The sequence below is a fragment of the Eriocheir sinensis genome, unplaced genomic scaffold, assembly GCF_024679095.1.
Source record: "Eriocheir sinensis breed Jianghai 21 unplaced genomic scaffold, ASM2467909v1 Scaffold389, whole genome shotgun sequence".
Lineage (NCBI taxonomy): Eukaryota > Metazoa > Arthropoda > Malacostraca > Decapoda > Varunidae > Eriocheir > Eriocheir sinensis.
Genome location: NW_026111708.1, coordinates 128,862 through 137,500, shown reverse-complemented (window position 1 = coordinate 137,500; position 8,639 = coordinate 128,862).

Here is an 8,639-nt window from a genome sequence, read left to right as displayed (position 1 = left end):
GGTAAAGAGAAGGATGACTAAGATGATTCAAGGGTTACGAAACTTTCCATACGAGGAAAGACTCACACTGTTAAACTTGCATTCTCTAGAAAGGCGAAGGGTGCGTGGAGACATGATCGAGGTTTATAAATGGATAAAGGGCTGTAATAAGGGGGGTACTAAAAAGGTTATGTTTTTTTTTTATGTTGCGTCCTATTGCACCGGTAGGCTTCTTCCCGGTGGGGCCTGATGGTCGGCCCAACTCTTCTTCGCGGTGGGGCCTGATGGTCGGCCCAGCCCGTTCTGACGCAGGCGAGTGTTTATAGTGGCGCCATCTTGTATTGGCTCATGCTGCCCCCCGGAAGTCGTTCTTGATTCGCTTGGACGGCTTCCTCTAGAGTCCGGCTTGCTGGGTGGTCTTCAAGACAGACAGTAGTTTTAAGCCACTCGGCGGTGACTGAAAAATCCGAGGTGGTAGCGTGGGGATTCGAACCAGTTCGGCCACCGCCTACCCCACCTATGTTGGTAAGAGAACCGGGTAGGACACGTAGTAATGGGTTTAAGCTCGATAAATTCAGATTCAACAAGAAACTAGGCAAAAAATGGTTTACTAAAAGAATGGTAGATGAGTGGAACAGGCTGAGGAGTCATGTGGTGAGTCCCAGTACAATTGTTGCATTAATAGATATATTAGATAAATTCATAGACAGTGATTTAAGGTTGGGTTAGATTCACGGGAGCTTAGGTTCAAAGGGGCTGCCTTGTACAGGCCTACCAGCCTCTTGCAGACTCCTACGTTCTGATGTTCTTATGATATTAATTACCGAATGGCTGCAAGTTCTAAGGCCTCACATCTCCAAACAAAACGGACAGTTCAGGAGGGCAATATGTGCCGAGGAAAGACTGACAATTACACTAATTGAATAAACAAATCAACGTCAAACATGGTGGTCGATCGCGCGGCAGAACCGTCCAGTGTGACCACGTGCATTGAACTGTGTGGTCACTGTGTTGTGTCGTCAATCGCGGCGGTAAGCGGCAGCGCGACAGGGCGGTTCTGCCGCAGCCTGCTGCGGCGGTGGGCGGCAAAACCGCCTAGTGTGACACCGGCCTTAGTCGTTAAATGCAACAACAACACTTTACCTTATAAACGGGGAAGAGCTGCAAACAGCCTAGCCCACGACAAGATCCTTTCCATCACGGGCACTCCACAGCGTATTGGACGATGACTGATAAGCACACACAACACGGCCAGCGACAAGGGCAGGTCTCGTCTCCCTCGCTCCTTAGGTCACTAAAGAGCCGGCGAGGGATCATACGCAATCACCCTCCCCCGAGGATGGCTATTACACTGACTTGAGACGACTGGGCTCAGGGGAGACTTTTGGGAAGAGAAGCGACGAGCGCCGACTCTTGGACCCATGCTCTTCTTAATTTATGTTCATGATATCAATGATGGGTTCACTTGCAAATTATCAAAATTTGCTGATGACACAAAAATTGCTAGTAAAGTAACTGCGACACTCGACGAAGAAGCTTTACAATCAGATATAGATCGACTTGCACGTTGGGCCAATCAATGGCAAATGAAATTTAATGTTGATAAATGTAAAGTGTTGCACATCGGAAAAAAAATAGCAATCGCGGTCGATACGTAATGAATGGCCAACAACTTTCTGCAGTAAGTAAATAATTGGAACCTTGGAATCACTATATCAAGCGATTTAAAGCCCAGTCAGCATTCTTCAGAGGTAGTTAAAACTGCAAACAAATTGGTTGGCCTCATCGGACGAGTCTTTAATAATAAATCGGAAAAAAGCAATATTAAAACTGTATAGTTCATTGGTTCGACCCCGTCTAGAGTACTGTGTACAGTTTTGGTCTCCCAACTACAGAAAAGATATAGAAAAGTTGGAAAGGTTCAACGAAGAGTAACAAAGATGATTCCTAGGTTGATAAATTTATCATATGAACAAAGGCTTAAAGAAGTAGATTTATTCAGCCTGTCAAAACGAAGAATGCGAGGCGATCTAATAGAAGTGTTTAAAATGTTTAAAGGATTCAGTGATATTAATGCGGATGATTACTTTACAATTGATCGATCGAATAGAACAAGAAGAAATCACAATTGAAAGATAAGTGGTAAAAGATTCTCGTCGCACGAAGCTAAACACTTCTTCTTCAATCGAGTTGTTAATGTTTGGAACGCTCTCCCCTGTGATGTCGTTGATAGTACAACAGTCACGGCCTTCAAGAATAGATTAAACAAGTATTTTGAATCCAACCAGCAACTAAGATATTACTCATTGTCATAATAACGTTAAGTTCTCTCGAATACTGGTGTCCTTGTCCGCTTTTATCGCCCGGTTAGTGGTAGCAGTAATGGTAGTTCTTTATACTTTCCTACATAATTTCCATGCAGTTTTTCCATGCTGCATGGTTCTTTTTCCTTTCCTGCTAGCTTTGGCTAGAGGGATGGGGGGTTGGGGAGGAGCCTTCGCCTTTGCTGTCCTTCATCTTCCACCTTTGATTAGATAGTTAGTGTAGCTTTTCACAAACAGCCTCGTAAGGACCAGCAGGTCTGCTGTTGTTTGTTCTTCCTTCTTTTGTGTTCTTCTTCCTCCTCCTCCTCCTCCTCCTCCTCCTCCTCCTTCTCCTCCTCACACTTCTTTAGACAAAGCTGAAGGAATATCTCACGTCTTCCTCTTCCTGAGTTCTTAAAAACCTGCTTCATGGTACTTACAGTTCCCAAATGTACTACTTGATGCCGGACAGAGGTACCCGCCCTTCTTACCCACCCTTGCCCTCCTTTACCCACCCTTGACCTCCCTTGCCCTCCTTTACCCACCCTTGCCCTCCCTTGCCCTCCTTTACCCACCCTTGCCCTCCCTGTTTACACTCCTTTACCCACCCTTGCCCTCCCTTGCCGTCCTTTACCCACCCTTGACCTCCCTTGCCCTCCTTTACCCACCCTTGCTCTTCTTTACCTACCCTTGCCCTCCCTTGTCCTCCTTTACCCACTCTTGCCCTCCCTTGCCCTCCTTTACCCACCCTTGCCCTCCCTTGCCCTCCATGTTTACACTCCTTTACCCACTCTTGCCCTCCCTTGCCCTCCCTGTTTACACTCCTTTACCCACCCTTGATCTCCCTTGCCCTCCATGTTTACACTCCTTTACCCACTCTTGACCTCCCTTTCCCTTCCTGTTTACACTCCTTTACCCACCCTTGCCCTCCCTTGCCCTCCCTGTTTACACTCCTTTACCCACCCTTGACCTCCCTTACCCTCCCTGTTTACACTCCTTTACCCACCCTTGACCTCCCTTGCCCTTCCTGTTTACACTCCTTTACCCACCCTTGCCCTCCCTTGCCCTCACTTTTTACACTCCTTTACCCACCCTTGCCCTCCCTTGCCCTCCCTGTTTACACTCCTTTACCCACCCTTGACCTCCCTTGCCCTCCTTTACCCACCCTTGCCCTCCATTGCCCTCCATGTTTACACTCATTTACCCACCCTTGCCCTCATTTGCCCTCCTTTACCCACCCTTGACCTCCCTTGACCTCCTTTACCCACCCTTGACCTACCTTGCCCTCCTTTACCTACCCTTGCCCTCCCTTGCCCTCCATGTTTACACCCATTTACCCACCCTTGACCTCCTTTGCCCTCCTTTACCCACCCTTGACCTCCCTTGACCTCCTTTACCCACCCTTGCCCTCCCTTGCCCTCCATGTTTACACTCCTTTTACCCACCCTTGACTTCCCTTGCCCTCCTTTACTCACCCTTGCCCTCCCTATTTACACCTCTTTACCCACCCTTGACCTCCCTTGCCCTCCTTTACCCACCCTTGACCTCCCTTGCCCTCCTTTACCCAACCTTGACCTCCCTTGCCCTCCTTTACCCAACCTTGACCTCCCTTGCCCTCTATGTTTACACTCCTATACCCACCCTTGACCTCCCTTGCCCTCCATGTTTACACACCTATACCCACCCTTGCTCTCCCTTGCCCTTCCTGTTTACACTCCTTTACCCACGATTGCTCTCCCTTGCCCTATATGTTTACACTCCTTTACCCACCCTTGACCTCCCTTGCCCTCCTTTACCCACCCTTAAGCTCCCTTGCCCCCCTTTACCCACCCTTGCCCTCCCTTGCCCTCCCTGTTTACACTCCTTTACCCTCCCTTGACCTCCCTTGCCCTCCTTTACCCACCCTTGACCTCCATTGCCCTCCTTACCCACCTTGACCTCCCTGTTTACACTCCACTACCCTCCCTTGCCCTCCTTTACCCTACCTTGCCCTCCTTTGCCCTCCTTTACCCACCTTTGACCTCCCTTGCCCTCCTTTACCCACCCTTGATCTCCCTGTTTACACTCCTTTACACTCCCTTGCCCTCCTTTACCCTCCCTTGCCCTCCCTTGCCCTCCTTTACCCACCTTTGACCTCCCTTGCCCTCCTTTACCCTCCCTTGCCCTCCCTTGCCCTCCTTTACCCACCCTTGACCTCCCTTGCCCTCCTTTACCCACCCTTAAGCTCCCTTGCCCTCCTTTACCCAACCTTAAGCTCCCTTGTCCTCCTTTACCCACCCTTGCCCTCCCTGTTTACACTCCTTTACCCACCCTTGACCTCCCTTGACCTCCCTGTTTACACTCCTTTTCCCACCCTTGACTTCACTTGACCTCCTTTACCCACCCTTGACCTCCCTTGCCCTCACTATTTACACTCCTTTACCCACCCTTGACCTCCTTTGACCTCTTTTACCCACCCTTGCCGTCCCTGTTTACACTCCTTTACCCACCCTTGACCTCCCTTGACCTCCCTGTTTACACTCCTTTACCCACCCTTGACTTCACTTGACCTCCTTTACCCACCCTTGACCTCCCTTGCCCTTCCTGTTTACACTCCTTTACCCACCCTTGACCTCCTTTGACCTCCTTAACCCACCCTTGCCCTCCCTTGCCCTCCATGTTTACACTCCTTTACCAACCCCTGCCCTCCCTTGCCCTCCATGTTTACACTCCTTTACCCACCCTTGACCTCCCTTGCCCTCCATGTTTACACTCCTTTACCCACCATTGTTCTCCCTTGTCCACCTTCGCCTCCCCCACCTTGCCCATGTCCACACTCGCCCACCCTTCCCCAGTCTTTTCCGCCCTCACCCACACTTGTCTACACATCCTTGTTCCCCCTTGCCCATCCTACGTAATCATCCTTGCCCCCTTTGCCCCCCCCCCCCCCCCGTATCTTCCGGCTCCTCAAGGGATGTCGATTAATCTTCACGCGAGTTGGTCTGGGCAGAAGTGTCTCGTTTTGCTCTGCCCTTTTAGTCCAGTAAATCTGGAGCAAAATTGGCCAAACCCACCACTAATTGCAAAAGAAATGAAACCACTTGTATTTTGTGTCTTTTGATCGTGGAAATAACATATCCAAAATCCCACTCAATCCAAGCATTGGAACATTGTCAATTTTAGGGTTGAAGATGGACGGTCTGGGTGGAAAATAGGACAAACTTATGACACTATATGTCAAAAGTATGTGTCCTATGTGATGAAAAGATACAAGCAGCCTATTGTAATCTTTGATGGCTATGACTGTGGGCCCACACCAAAAGACTGCACCCACTTCAGACGATGTGGAGCAGCTCCAATGGCCAGAAATGTTGAAATTTCCCCCAGTATGCATCTCAGGATGAAGAAGGATAACTTTTTGACGAACAAGAGAAACAAGCAACAATTCATCAACATGCTCAGCAGTTATCTGGAGAAGTCTGGTTCTGAAGTTAACCATGCAGAGGGTGATGCCGATGTTCTGATAGTGTCAACAGCCTTGAAAACCGCTGAGACATGCAACACAATTCTCATTGGTGATGATACTGACTTGATAGTCCTTCTTTGCCACCATGCCACCAGCAACCATATGAAGATTTTTTTCCACCCTGAACCCAAATCTGGACAAAGCGAAAGGTATATGGACATTCACCAAGTACAGTCTGCCCTCGGTAATCAAGTCTGTCAATGTTTACTGTTTGCGCACGCCATATTAGGATGCGACACCACATCGAGACTGTTTGGTTTTGGGAAAGCTGCTGGGCTAAAACTGATCCAGAAAAACAAAACTTTCATTGAACAAGCTAAAGTCTTCAACAAAAAGGGATGCAGCCAGGCTGAGATAGTCGCTGCTGGTGAAATGGCAGTCTTGTGTTTGTATGGCTCAAAGGAGAAGAACCTAAATCAGCTGAGACTGCAGAAGTTCCAAGAACTTGTGAGGACGAGCAAGAAGGCAGTTCAACCAAAGAATCTACCTCCTACCTCAGCAGCTTTGAAATTCCACAGCCTTCGAGTGTACTACCAGGTTCAAACTTGGCAAGGCGAAGAACTAGACGCTGAATCATGGGGGTGGAAAGTTGACAGTGGACGAATGGTGCCACTGCAAACTGACATGGATATTGCACCAAAGGGATTGCTCCAAGTTGTAAGGTGCAATTGTAGAGCCGGTTGCAGCACAAGACATTGTGGATGCAAGAAATTGACTATTCCTTGCACAGCAGCATGTGGAGAATGCAAAGGCATTTGTGAAAATAAGGAAGAAGTAGATGATGAGACTGATGACATTTAGCTATGTATTAGACTGATATTAAATCATAGGCCAACGCATAAATTGCAAACAACCTTAGTTAGTAACATGAGTAATCTATTCTACTTTATTGCATTTTTAATATAATTATTATATTTTTGGGCTAAAAGGGGTAGTATTCTCCCGAATTGGGCCGTAAACCCCTAAAATCCATATTTCTGGAAGATTAACATGAAATGATCAAGGAAACAAAATAATAGGTTCCTATTGTAAAAAAATAATGATTTATTCTCAGATATATACTAAAAAGGTTGCTATATTTTTCTTCCTAAACCTTCAATCTACAGTGTGAAAAATCATAATTTTCCAATGCTTGGATTAAGTGGGATTTTTAATATGTTATTTCTATCACAAAAACACACTAAATGCAGGCAGTTTCATTTCTTTTGCAATTAGTGGTGGGTCAAACCCTACTTTTACTCGACTATTTAAGTTCTTTAAAGGATTCCATTTTTGTAAACTCTCGTCTTTATGTTATTCGAAACATGTTCTTCATTCTTCAATACTCGCGTCAGACGGAGCAAAAGTACCCTCTCCTCCCTCCTCCCCTTCCCCTCCCCACCCCTCCTGTCCCCTACAGTATGGTATCCTCCCCCTACCCTATCCTATCCTACCCTACCACCTCCCCTGCCCGCCGGACCGCCTTTTTCTTTCCCCAAACTCGTTTCATGAGTTTGCCGTCATTTGTCAAGATGAAAAACGAGCTCCCGCGTCTGCAAGTTATTAATTCGCTCCGCCGTGCTGGTAACTGTTGCTTTCCTGGTGTTCTTTAATTATAATCTTTCATGAGCTGATGTAAAGAGAGCACACACACACACACACACACACACACACACACACACACACACACACACACACACACACGTGGCCTTCAGTTTTTACGGGCAATGTCTGGAGGAATCTTGTTAAGTCAAGTTGCACCCAAACCCTTATGAGCTAATTCGAATACACACACACACACAAAAAAAAAAAAAAAAAAAAAAAATCGCTGTCTTCAATTTTTACAGTCAAAGTCTGGAGGAGGCTTGTTACCAGCTTAATGTCTCAAGCTGCACCCAAACCCTTACGAACTGTTCCGAACACACACACACACACACACACACACACACACACACACACACACACACACACACACACACAACCCCCCCCCCCCCCATCCCCAAAACATCCTTGACCCCTCCAAAAATCACCCACCCAAACACCCAAACATCCCCCCACTCGCCTCCAACCCCCCTATCCCCACCCCCACACAAGCCGTTCTCTAATCTTCCCAGGCCGTTCCCACACACGCCCCGGCATCGCGGCGGCTCGCCAGGCCCTCGAGGCGGCTCTGTGTGGCCCTCGCCGTGATGGAAGTCCCGAGGAGGCGGCGTCGGGCGGGGTAATGGTGGGCCAGGAGCGTCTAATGGGTGCACACGCTCCTTACGGCCTTGATTTGCCTGCTGACGGAACAGTGACGACCGACGCGAGTGAGGTGTTCATTAAGTTCTCATGACCCTTGCTCTCGGTCGTACCCTTCGTCGTGGCCTGAGTGTGTTGCCCTCAAGCCTGTGCCGCGGAGAGGAGGTGACGAGGACAAGACGAGGAGGTGGAGGACGTGTGGGCTCTTTGTCTCGCTCTCGATGTGGCTGCAGTGTGTCGGCCTTAAGAGTGACGCGAGGAGGTGAAGAGGCAGAGGACGAGGACTTGCGAGGTTCTTAATCTCGCCCTCGATGTGGCCTCATGCCGTGACGATGTTCTCCCTCACACTCAAGGCGAACAAAAAGTAGTAAAAATATGGAAAAGACGAAGAAAAAGAGCAAGATGAGGAATTCGAATGCTCCCCTTGAGTCAAAAGAAGGGACGATGCATTGATGATACTTTCCCTAATACCCCAAAGCGAACAGGTTGTAATAACAATGTGATAAGAACGAAGTTAATTAAAACAAGACACAAATAAAGAATGACGCAATTTGATTCACGAGGGGGAGGATGATGCATCGATGATAGTTAGCCTCACACTTCCAGGCGAATATGAATCAGTTGTAATGTTA